The sequence below is a fragment of the Dendrobates tinctorius genome, unplaced genomic scaffold (genome assembly GCF_039654945.1).
Source record: "Dendrobates tinctorius isolate UK_male_01 unplaced genomic scaffold, ASM3965494v1 ptg000136l, whole genome shotgun sequence".
NCBI lineage: Eukaryota > Metazoa > Chordata > Amphibia > Anura > Dendrobatidae > Dendrobates > Dendrobates tinctorius.
Genome location: NW_027361804.1, coordinates 5,999,630 through 6,012,476, shown reverse-complemented (window position 1 = coordinate 6,012,476; position 12,847 = coordinate 5,999,630). Strand labels below are relative to the sequence as shown.

General features: G+C 50.2%; 1 protein-coding gene across 3 annotated transcripts in view; it reads left to right on the top strand.

Annotated features, from left to right (window-relative positions):
• Positions 1-386: 386 nt before the first annotated feature.
• DDX11 (DEAD/H-box helicase 11) overlaps positions 387-12,847 on the top strand; it is a 43,084-nt gene continuing 30,623 nt past the window's right edge. Inside the window, exon 1 of one of the 3 annotated variants that reach the window (XM_073544207.1) lies at positions 387-523. The gene's annotated coding sequence lies outside the window, so the exon portion shown is untranslated. Of the gene's footprint in view, positions 576-12,847 lie in introns of all 3 variants that reach the window. The other 2 variants (XM_073544206.1, XM_073544208.1) reach the window with 2 other exon arrangements.

Below are 12,847 nucleotides of genomic sequence, written 5' to 3'. Positions count from 1 at the left end.
CCAACATTACAGCGGTGGGAGCCTCGGGAAGGATATAGAATTCCGGACAGATAGTAACAGACTCTGGTGACCAAACCGGTGGCAAAAGACGAGCTTGCTGCTACAAGCGCAGACTTGGGCAAGGAAGGGGTTAAAAAAATATGAAAACTGTAATAACAGCCAATCACAGCGCAGCTTTCATTTATGAAGAGCACAATATGATATGAAAGCTGCGCTGGGATTGGTCGTCATTGGCAACAAACACAAGCAACCCAGCCACTGACTGTATACACAAGGATTCCTAACGACTGACCTAACAACAATGACGTCACGAAGCTCCGTGCTGCTCACTCATTGGTTGCTGTCACTCTGACGCGTATGATTGGATCATAGCCGCGCGTGACTGGCTCCTCCCGCGTATTGGCTGAGACTGTCCGTGGTAGGCGGGTGACGTCACGACTTGGGGTCCTGTGATTGGCTAATCGGGAGCGCGGGAGATTGTGTTTTGTGTCGTGGAGCCTGCTGGGTATTATCGGCGGTGACCGTGAGTGACTATCGTCAATATCGGGATAATAACATCGGAGCATTAGGGAGAGGTCAGTGACATCGGGATACCAGGAGAAGGGGCTGTAACCATAGCAACCACAAAGAGCGTGGGCTTATTACACCGGATCGCAGAGTTGTCAGTGTATGCAAATATGTATGCCCCGCCCACAAAACAGACCCCCAAATATATACAGACCCCCAAATGTATACAGACGCCAGGCCGGACCTCCAAATATATACAGACCCCAGGCCGGACCTCCAAATATATACAGACCCCAGGCCGGACCCCCAAATATATACAGACCCCAGGCCGGACCCCCAAATATATACAGACCCCAGACCGGACCCCCAAATATATACAGACCCCAGACCGGACCCCCAAATATATACAGACCTCAGGCCGGACCCCCAAATATATACACACCCCGGACCACCAAATATATACAGACGCCAGGCCGGACCCCCAAATATATACAGACCTCAGGCCGGACCCCCAAATATATACAGACCCCGGACCCCCAAATATATACAGACCCCAGACCGGACCCCCAAATATATACAGACCTCAGGCCGGACCCCCAAATATATACAGACCCCGGACCACCAAATATATACAGACCCCAGACCGGACCCCCAAATATATACAGACCTCAGGCCGGACCCCCAAATATATACAGACCCCGGACCCCCAAATATATACAGACCCCCAAATGTATACAGACGCCAGGCCGGACCTCCAAATATATACAGACCCCAGGCCGGACCCCCAAATATATACAGACCCCAGGCCGAACCCCCAAATATATACAGACCCCAGACCGGACCCCCAAATATATACAGACCCCAGACCGGACCCCCAAATATATACAGACCCCAGGCCGGACCCCCAAATGTATACAGACGCCAGGCCGGACCCCCAAATATATACAGACCCCGGACCACCAAATATATACAGACGCCAGGCCGGACCCCCAAATATATACAGACCCCAGACCGGACCCCCAAATATATACAGACCCCAGGCCGGACCCCCAAATATACACAGACCCCAGACCGGACCCCCAAATATATACAGACCCCGGACCCCCAAATATGTACAGACCCCGGACCCCCAAATATGTACAGACCCCGGACCCCCAAATATGTACAGACCCCGGACCCCCAAATATGTACAGACCCCGGACCCCCAAATATGTACAGACCCCGGACCACCAAATATATACAGACCCCGGACCACCAAATATATACAGACGCCAGGCCGGACCCCCAAATATATACAGACCCCAGACCGGACCCCCAAATATATACAGACCCCAGGCCGGACCCCCAAATATACACAGACCCCAGACCGGACCCCCAAATATATACAGACCCCGGACCCCCAAATATGTACAGACCCCGGACCCCCAAATATGTACAGACCCCGGACCCCCAAATATGTACAGACCCCGGACCCCCAAATATATACAGACCCCGGACCCCCAAATATATACAGACCCCCGGACCCCCAAATATATACAGACCCCAGACCGGACCCCCAAATATATACAGATTCCAGACCGGACCCCCAAATATATACAGACCCCAGACCGGACCCTCCAACTATATACAGACCCTGGACCCCCAAATATATACAGACCCCAGACCGGACCCCCCAAATATATACAGACCCCGGACCCCCAAATATATACAGGCCCCGGACCCCCCAAATATATACAGACCCCGGACCCCCAAATATATACAGACCCCAGACCGGACCCCCCAAATATATACAGACCCCGGACCCCCAAATATATACAGACCCCGGACCCCCCAAATATGTACAGACCCCGGACCCCCAAATATATACATACCCCGGACCCCCAAATATATACAGACCCCCGGACCCCCAAATATATACAGACCCCAGACCGGACCCCCAAATATATACAGATTCCAGACCGGACCCCCAAATATATACAGACCCCAGACCGGACCCTCCAACTATATACAGACCCTGGACCCCCAAATATATACAGACCCCAGACCGGACCCCCCAAATATATACAGACCCCGGACCCCCAAATATATACAGACCCCGGACCCCCAAATATATACAGACCCCGGACCCCCAAATATATACAGACCCCAGACCGGACCCTCCAACTATATACAGACCCCGGACCCCCAAATATATACAGACCCCGGACCCCCAAATATATACAGACCCCAAACCGGACCCCCAAATATATACAGACCCCAGACCGGACCCCCAAATATATACAGATTCCAGACCGGACCTGCAAATATATACAGACCCCGGACCCCCAAATATATACAGACCCCCAGACCGGACCCCCAAATATATACAGACCCCCAGACCGGACCCCCAAATATATACAGACCCCCAGACCGGACCCCCAAATATATACATACCCCCAGACCGGACTCCCAAATATATACAGACTCCCAGACTGGACCCCGAAATATACACAGACCCCCAGACCGGACCCCCAAATATATACAGACTCCCAGACCGGACCCCCAAATATATACAGACCCCAGGCCGGACCCCCAAATATATACAGACCCCAGGCCGGACCCCCAAATATATACAGACCCCAGGCCGGACCCCCAAATATATACAGACCCCAGACCGGACCCCCAAATATATACAGACCCCCAGGCCGGACCCTCCAACTATATACAGACACCAGACCGGACCCTCCAACTATATACAGACACCAGACCGGACCCCCAAATATATACAGACCCCAGACCGGACCCCCAAATATATACAGACCCCAGGCCGGACCCCCAAATATACACAGACCCCAGACCGGACCCCCAAACATATACAGACCCCGGACCACCAAATATATACAGACCCCCGGACCCCCAAATATATACAGACCCCCGGACCCCCAAATATATACAGACCCCCGGACCCCCAAATATATACAGACCCCCGGACCCCCAAATATATACAGACCCCAGACCGGACCCCCAAATATATACAGATTCCAGACCGGACCCCCAAATATATACAGACCCCAGACCGGACCCTCCAACTATATACAGACCCTGGACCCCCAAATATATACAGACCCCAGACCGGACCCCCCAAATATATACAGACCCCGGACCCCCAAATATATACAGACCCCGGACCCCCCAAATATATACAGACCCCGGACCCCCCAAATATATACAGACCCCGGACCCCCAAATATGTACAGACCCCGGACCCCCAAATATGTACAGACCCCGGACCCCCAAATATGTACAGACCCCGGACCCCCAAATATATACAGACCCCAGACCGGACCCCCAAATATATACAGACCCCAGACCGGACGCCCAAATATATACAGATTCCAGACCGGACGCCCAAATACAGTATATACAGACCCCAGACCGGACCCTCCAAATATATACAGACCCCGGACCCCCAAATATATACAGACCCCGGACCCCCAAATATATACAGACCCCAAACCGGACCCCCAAATATATACAGACCCCAGACCGGACCCCCAAATATATACAGACCCCAGACCGGACCCCCAAATATATACAGACCCCGGACCCCCAAATATATACAGACCCCGGACCCCCAAATATATACAGACCCCAGGACCCTCAAATATATACAGACCCCAGGACCCTCAAATATATACGGACCCCCAAATATATACAGACCACCGGACCCCCAAATATATACAGACCCCAGACCGGACCCCCAAATATATACAGATTCCAGACCGGACCCCCAAATATATACAGACCCCAGACCGGACCCTCCAACTATATACAGACCCTGGACCCCCAAATATATACAGACCCCAGACCGGACCCCCCAAATATATACAGACCCCGGACCCCCCAAATATATACAGACCCCGGACCCCCCAAATATATACAGACCCCGGACCCCCCAAATATATACAGACCCCGGACCCCCCAAATATATACAGACCCCAGACCGGACCCCCAAATATATACAGACCCCAGACCGGACGCCCAAATATATACAGATTCCAGACCGGACCCTCCAACTATATACAGACCCCGGACCCCAAATTTATACAGACCCCGGACCCCCAAATATATACAGACCCCAGACCGGACCCCCAAATATATACAGACCCCAGACCGGACCCCCAAATATATACAGACCCCAGACCGGACCCCCAAATATATACAGACCCCAGACCGGACCCCCAAATATATACAGACCCCGGACCTCCAAATATATACAGACCCCCAGACCGGACCCCCAAATATATACAGACCCCCAGACCGGACCCCCAAATATATACAGACCCCCAGACCGGACCCCCAAATATATACAGACCCCCAGACCGGACTCCCAAATATATACAGACTCCCAGACTGGACCCCCAAATATATACAGACTCCCAGACCGGACCCCCAAATATATACAGACTCCCAGACCGGACCCCCAAATATATACAGACTCCCAGACCGGACCCCCAAATATATACAGACTCCCAGACCGGACCCCCAAATATATACAGACTCCCAGACCGGACCCCCAAATATATACAGACTCCCAGACCGGACCCCCAAATATATACAGACCCCAAACCGGACCCCCAAATATATACAGACCCCAGACCGGACCCCCAAATATATACAGACTCCGGACCTCCAAATATATACAGACCCCCAGACCGGACCCCCAAATATATACAGACCCCCAGAACGGACCCCCAAATATATACAGACCCCCAGACCGGACTCCCAAATATATACAGACTCCCAGACCGGACCCCCAAATATACACAGACCCCCAGACCGGACCCCCAAATATATACAGACTCCCAGACCAGACTCCCAGACCGGACCCCCAAATATATACAGACCCCAGACCGGACCCCCAAATATATACAGACCCCAGGCCGGACCCCCAAATATATACAGACCCCAGGCCGGACCCCCAAATATACACAGACCCTGGACCCCCAAATATATACAGACCCCAGACCGGACCCCCAAATATATACAGACCCCCAGGCCGGACCCTCCAACTATATACAGACCCCAGGCCGGACCCTCCAACTATATACAGACCCCAGACCGGACCCTCCAACTATATACAGACCCCAGACCGGACCCTCCAAATATATACAGACCCCAGACCGGACCCTCCAAATATATACAGACCCCAGACCGGACCCTCCAACTATATACAGACACCAGACCGGACCCTCCAACTATATACAGACCCCAGACCGGACCCTCCAACTATATACAGACCCCAGACCGGACCCTCCAACTATATACAGACCCCAGTCCGGACCCTCCAACTATATACAGACCCCAGACCGGACCCTCCAACTATATACAGACCCCAGACCGGACCCTCCAACTATATACAGACCCCAGACCGGACCCTCCAACTATATACAGACACCAGATCGGACCCCCAAATATATACAGACCCCCAGGCCGGACCCTCCAACTATATACAGACACCAGACCGGACCCTCCAACTATATACAGACACCAGACCGGACCCCCAAATATATGCAGACCCCAGACCGGACCCCCAAATATATACAGACCCCAGGCCGGACCCCCAAATATACACAGACCCCAGACCGGACCCCCAAATATATACAGACCCCGGACCCCCAAATATATACAGACCCCGGACCCCCAAATATATACAGACCCCGGACCCCCAAATATATACAGACCCCAGACCCCCAAATATATACAGACCCCAGACCGGACCCCCAAATATATACAGATTCCAGACCGGACCCCCAAATATATACAGACCCCAGACCGGACCCTCCAACTATATACAGACCCTGGACCCCCAAATATATACAGACCCCAGACCGGACCCCCCAAATATATACAGACCCCGGACCCCCCAAATATATACAGACCCCGGACCCCCAAATATATACAGACCCCGGACCCCCCAAATATATACAGACCCCGGACCCCCCAAATATATACAGACCCCGGACCCCCCAAATATATACAGACCCCGGACCCCCCAAATATATACAGACCCCGGACCCCCAAATATATACAGACCCCAGACCGGACCCCCAAATATATACAGACCCCAGACCGGACGCCCAAATATATACAGATTCCAGACCGGACGCCCAAATATATACAGACCCCAGACCGGACCCTCCAACTATATACAGACCCCGGACCCCAAATATATACAGACCCCAAACCGGACCCCCAAATATATACAGACCCCAGACCGGACCCCCAAATATATACAGACCCCAGACCGGACCCCCAAATATATACAGACCCCAGACCGGACCCCCAAATATATACAGACCCCGGACCTCCAAATATATACAGACCCCCAGACCGGACCCCCAAATATATACAGACCCCCAGACCGGACCCCCAAATATATACAGACCCCCAGACCGGACCCCCAAATATATACAGACCCCCAGACCGGACTCCCAAATATATAAAGACTCCCAGACTGGACCCCCAAATATACACAGACCCCCAGACCGGACCCCCAAATATATACAGACTCCCAGACCGGACCCCCAAATATATACAGACTCCCAGACCGGACCCCCAAATATATACAGACCCCAGGCCGGACCCCCAAATATATACAGACCCCAGGCCGGACCCCCAAATATACACAGACCCTGGACCCCCAAATATATACAGACCCCAGACCGGACCCCCAAATATATACAGACCCCCAGGCCGGACCCTCCAACTATATACCGACCCCAGGCCGGACCCTCCAACTATATACAGACCCCAGACCGGACCCTCCAACTATATACAGACCCCAGACCGGACCCTCCAAATATATACAGACCCCAGACCGGACCCTCCAAATATATACAGACCCCAGACCGGACCCTCCAAATATATACAGACCCCAGACCGGACCCTCCAACTATATACAGACAACAGACCGGACCCTCCAACTATATACAGACCCCAGACCGGACCCTCCAACTATATACAGACCCCAGACCGGACCCTCCAACTATATACAGACCCCAGTCCGGACCCTCCAACTATATACAGACCCCAGACCGGACCCTCCAACTATATACAGACCCCAGACCGGACCCTCCAACTATATACAGACCCCAGACCGGACCCTCCAACTATATACAGACCCCAGACCGGACCCTCCAACTATATACAGACACCAGACCGGACCCCAAAATATATACAGACCCCAGACCGGACCCTCCAACTATATACAGACCCCAGACCGGACCCTCCAACTATATACAGACCCCAGACCAGACCCTCCAACTATATACAGACCCCAGACCGGACCCTCCAACTATATACAGACCCCAGACCGGACCCTCCAACTATATACAGACCCCAGACCGGACCCTCCAACTATATACAGACTCCAGACCGGACCCTCCAACTATATACAGACCCCAGACCGGACCCTCCAAATATATACAGGGCCCAGACCGGACCCTCCAATTATATACAGACCCCAGACCGGACCCCTAAATATATACAGACCCCAGACCGGACCCTCCAAATATATACAGACCCCAGACCGGACCCTCCAAATATATACAGACCCCAGACCGGACCCTCCAAATATATACAGACCCCAGATCGGACCCTCCAAATATATACAGACCCCAGATCGGACCCTCCAATTATATACAGACCCCAGACCGGACCCTCCAATCATATATAGACCCCAGACCGGACCCTCCAACTATATACAGACACCAGACCGGACCCTCCAACTATATACAGACACCAGACCGGACCCTCCAACTATATACAGACACCAGACCGGACCCTCCAACTATATACAGACACCAGACCGGACCCTCCAACTATATACAGACACCAGACCGGACCCTCCAACTATATACAGACACCAGACCGGACCCTCCAACTATATACAGACACCAGACCGGACCCTCCAACTATATACAGACACCAGACCGGACCCTCCAACTATATACAGACACCAGACCGGACCCTCCAACTATATACAGACACCAGACCGGACCCCCAAATATATACAGACCCCAGACCGGACCCTCCAATCATATATAGACCCCAGACCGGACCCTCCAATTATATACAGACACCAGACCGGACCCTCCAATTATATACAGACCCCAGACCGGGCCCTCCAACTATATACAGACCCCAGACCGGACCCCTAAATATATACAGACCCCAGACCGGACCCTCCAACTATATACAGACCCCAGACCGGACCCCTAAATATATACAGACCCCAGACCTGACCCTCCAACTATATACAGACCCCAGACCGGACCCCCAAATATATACAGACCCCAGACCGGACCCCCAAATATATACAGACCCCCTAAATAGTCATGGCCAAAAGTGTAGGCTCTCTTGAAATTGTTACAGAAAATGAAGTATTCATTATTACAATTCCACATGTTTATTTCCTTTGTGTGCACAAAAAAAACAGAGGAAAAAAGGCAAATTGTACAATTTCACAAAAACCCCCAGAAATGGACTTGACAAATTTGTTGGCACCTTTCCAAAATTGTGGGTAAACAACTTTGTTTCCAGCAGGTGATGCTTGTTCACACCCGCCTGTGGCAAGTAACAGGTGTGGACAATATGAAAATCACACCTGAAACCAGATGAAAAGGGGAGAAGGTGACTCAATCTTTGCATTGTGTGTCTATGTGTGTCACAGTAATCATGTAGAACAGAAAGACAAGAGGAGATCTGTCTGAGGACCCGAGAACCAAAATTGGTGAAAAATATCAACAATCTCAAGATTACAAGACCATCTCCAGAGATCTTGTTGTTCCTTGTCCACAGTGTGCAATAGGGTGACCGCAAAAAATCGGTGTCGGAATTTTGTCCGTCTGGACCCCACAAAACGATTCCCCTTTCCAGATATTGAGAGAGCCAAAATTTGAGCTCGATCAAACGACGTTAACCCGTGCCGCTCGTCGCTCAAAGTGTGAAAAAATCCAAATTGAGGTTTTTTAAGATTTAGGTATTTTGCATAGTCTGTTAGACTATAAAGAATGTGACAACAACATTGCAGAAATAGCCCTGACCAAATTTTGGAACCATTTGTGGTATTTGAATGCAGAGTTGGTGGGATTATCGTTTTTTGATCCCACCATTACAGACAATGAAAAGTTGTTAATGGCTAATAAATTGCTCAGTAGCACAGATGAACCATCAGAGCACGCTAGGGTTGTAAATCCAAAAGTTAGGAAAGAAAAATTAAAAGAGGTAGGAAGTAAGGCTACTTTCACACATCAGGTTTTCGGCGTCAGGCGCGATCCGGCGTCGTGCCGGAGCGCCGGATCCGGCAAATATTTCGTAAAACCGGATGTGACGGATCCGTTTTTCTGCCGGATCCGTCTTGTTCTTCACAGACAAAACCGGATCCGTCTCATCCGGTTTTTGTTCCGTTTTTTGACGGATTACGCCGGATCCGGTTTTTAAAATCGCCCCTTGTGGCCTTCCGAACGGGATTGGCTACTGAAAAACTATATATAGCATGTTCCTACAGCCCTTCTTTGACAGGTTGTAGAGGAGAAAGTGCAGGTTGGAGAGAAGAGCAAGTTACTGGCGAAGATGGATGTTGTGATTGGAAATATTTTGAAGAATTTGGCGGATTTTACAGCGGAGGCGAATCGTTTGAGGGTGATTGTTCTGGAGAAGGAGAGAGCGAGACAGCGGCGCATCAGGCATCGTAGACGACGTTTGTGGATCCACCCCATCACAGCCAAGAGAATGACGCGTGGGGTCTATTCTACACTATGCATGGACCTTCGACGAAACCCGGATACATTTTTTGGATATGTTAGGATGAAAATGGAGAATTTTGATTACTTGGTGGAGCGCATTGCACACCTCATAAGAAAAGCGGACACCTATTGCCGCTTCTCTGTTTCACCCGCAGAGCGTCTGATGGTGACTTTAAGGTAAGCCACATTTATTGGATGTGCTCGCATCAGAGCACACTTTCACTGCAATCGTGTTGGTGGTAGTTTGTATCTCCAAGTGTTAGCGCTGAGTTTTGGTATGTAATGCTGTGATTTTAAACTAATTGATTGTTTTTTAATTCCCCACAGATTTCTTGCAACTGGAGAATCCCTTTCGTCACTGCATTTCCAGTACAGACTCGGGATTTCCACCATATCTGGAATTGTGAAGTACACATGCCGTGCACTGTGGGACTCCTTAGCTGAAGAGTTTTTACCAGAGCCCACAACAGAGAGGTGGATTGAAATTGCTGACAAGTTTCAACAGATATGTCAGTTTCCCAACTGCTTGGGCGCTGTGGACGGGAAACATATCCGCATTGTAAAGTCAGCCGGATCGGGATCGGAATATTTCAATTACAATAAATATTTTTCCATTGTCCTCATGGCCATCGCTGACGCGGAATACAAATTTATTGCTGTTGATATTGGGGCCTATGGCCGCTCCAATGACTCTCAAGTTTTCAAACTGTCTGCCATGGGGCGTAAACTGTATGGAAACACCTTCCAGTTCCCACCACCTAGACCGCTGCCGCAAACATCTGGTCCACCTATGCCATTTGTCTGTGTAGGGGATGAAGCCTTCCAGCTGTCAGAACACCTTTTGAAACCGTACTCTAGCAGAGGATTGACAAGACCAAAACGCATTTTTAATTACCGCCTCACAAGAGCAAGAAGAATGGTTGAATGTACCTTTGGTATTCTGACAGCCAAATGGCGGGTCCTATTGACTGCGATCAACCTCAAGACAGAAACTGTGGACGAGGTGATCAAAGCGTGCGTGGTACTCCACAATTTTGTTATCTGCAAGGAACCCATTTCCATTGAGGACACCTCTGAAGAAACCACCTTGCAAGATTACCATGACATTACCACTAGAAGTTCTGTGACGGTTTCAGTAATGAGGGACAATTTTGCACTATACTTTGTCACCTCAAGGCAGAGTACACTGGCAGGATGACAGAGTGTGAAAGATTTGTGCCCTAACCAAACTTGTGTACCTTCTGGACCAACAGTATATACCTTTGCCAACCAAAGTTGGCTATCTTGTCATGGTCTTATTATTTTTAGCTTTAGGCCACAGGTGTGTACCTGGTTGTGTTTTATGCAAAGTATTTCACCTTTTAACAAAAGTTGTGTACATTGTTAGGAAATCACCAACAATAAACACAACTTTTTAGGTGAAATACTTTGCTTCAAACACAACCAGGAACACAACTGTGGCAAAAAGCTAAAATTTACCCACAGTTATATACCTGGTTTTGAATACCTTTTGACCTTTGAAATTATTTAACCTTTTTTGTAAACATATTTCGCCGCAGAAAGAAATGACAGACAACCATTGTAAAAGTAATTTAACTTTTATTTAAATTTTTTTTTTTTTGTAAAATGTTTTTAAAGTTAAAAAACTTTTTGAATAAATGTTTGAAAACAAACAAATGGCCATTTTTATTAAAAAAAAAACATTACAACTCGGTGTAGTGTGGGGTGGAAATACTGCTGGAGGGGCTGCGGGACACTTCGACACTGGGAGTGTGGAGAGAGGACTGGGATCGTGGTGGGGAAGGAACAGTTAGAGGTGAAGGTGTGGAAAAAGCTACAGAATGGGTGGACATGTGGGAGGCAGAAGAGGTGGTGGGCGGTGGAGTGGAGGGTTGGGCAGGGACTGTAGGAGCAGATGATGTTGATGGCAAGTTGTATGGGGAAGGAGTTTGGTACGGGGCAGGTTGCTGGAAGTGGGGAGATGTCTGGTACTGGGGAGGTTGCTGGTACTGGGGAGGTTGCTGGTACTGGGGAGTTTGCTGGTACGGGGCAGGTTGCTGGTACTGGGGAGTTTGCAGGTACTGGGGAGGTTGCTGGTGCTGGGGAGGTGGATGGTATGTAATAGGAGGGGGAGGATGGAAAGTGGCTGGAGGGGGTGCAGGTGGAGGAACTACAGTGGTGGGAGGTGGAGGTTGGGAGGTAACGTGCTGGAGAGCAGCGTGGCATGAATGCATTACATGCATCTGCTGGGTAGGAGAGAGCGTTTCCATGCGCTCCACAACAGACCTGAAAAAGGTGTGGTTTGGCGAAGATCTTGCTTCTGAATGCATGGTTTGCAGAAGTGTCTTCACCTCCAGAATGCTGGAGTTGATCTGCTGAAAGCCTGCGGAGATTTGCTCTGACAAGACTTTTAGACAGTTCTGGAAAGATGCATTCAGATGCAAGAACTCTGGCGCATAAGACTTTTCCTGACCCCTCTGCCGCCCAGTACCCGCAGGTGTACTAGAGGTGGCAGGGGCAGAAGGGTGGGGTAAAGGGAAAGCGATCTCCTC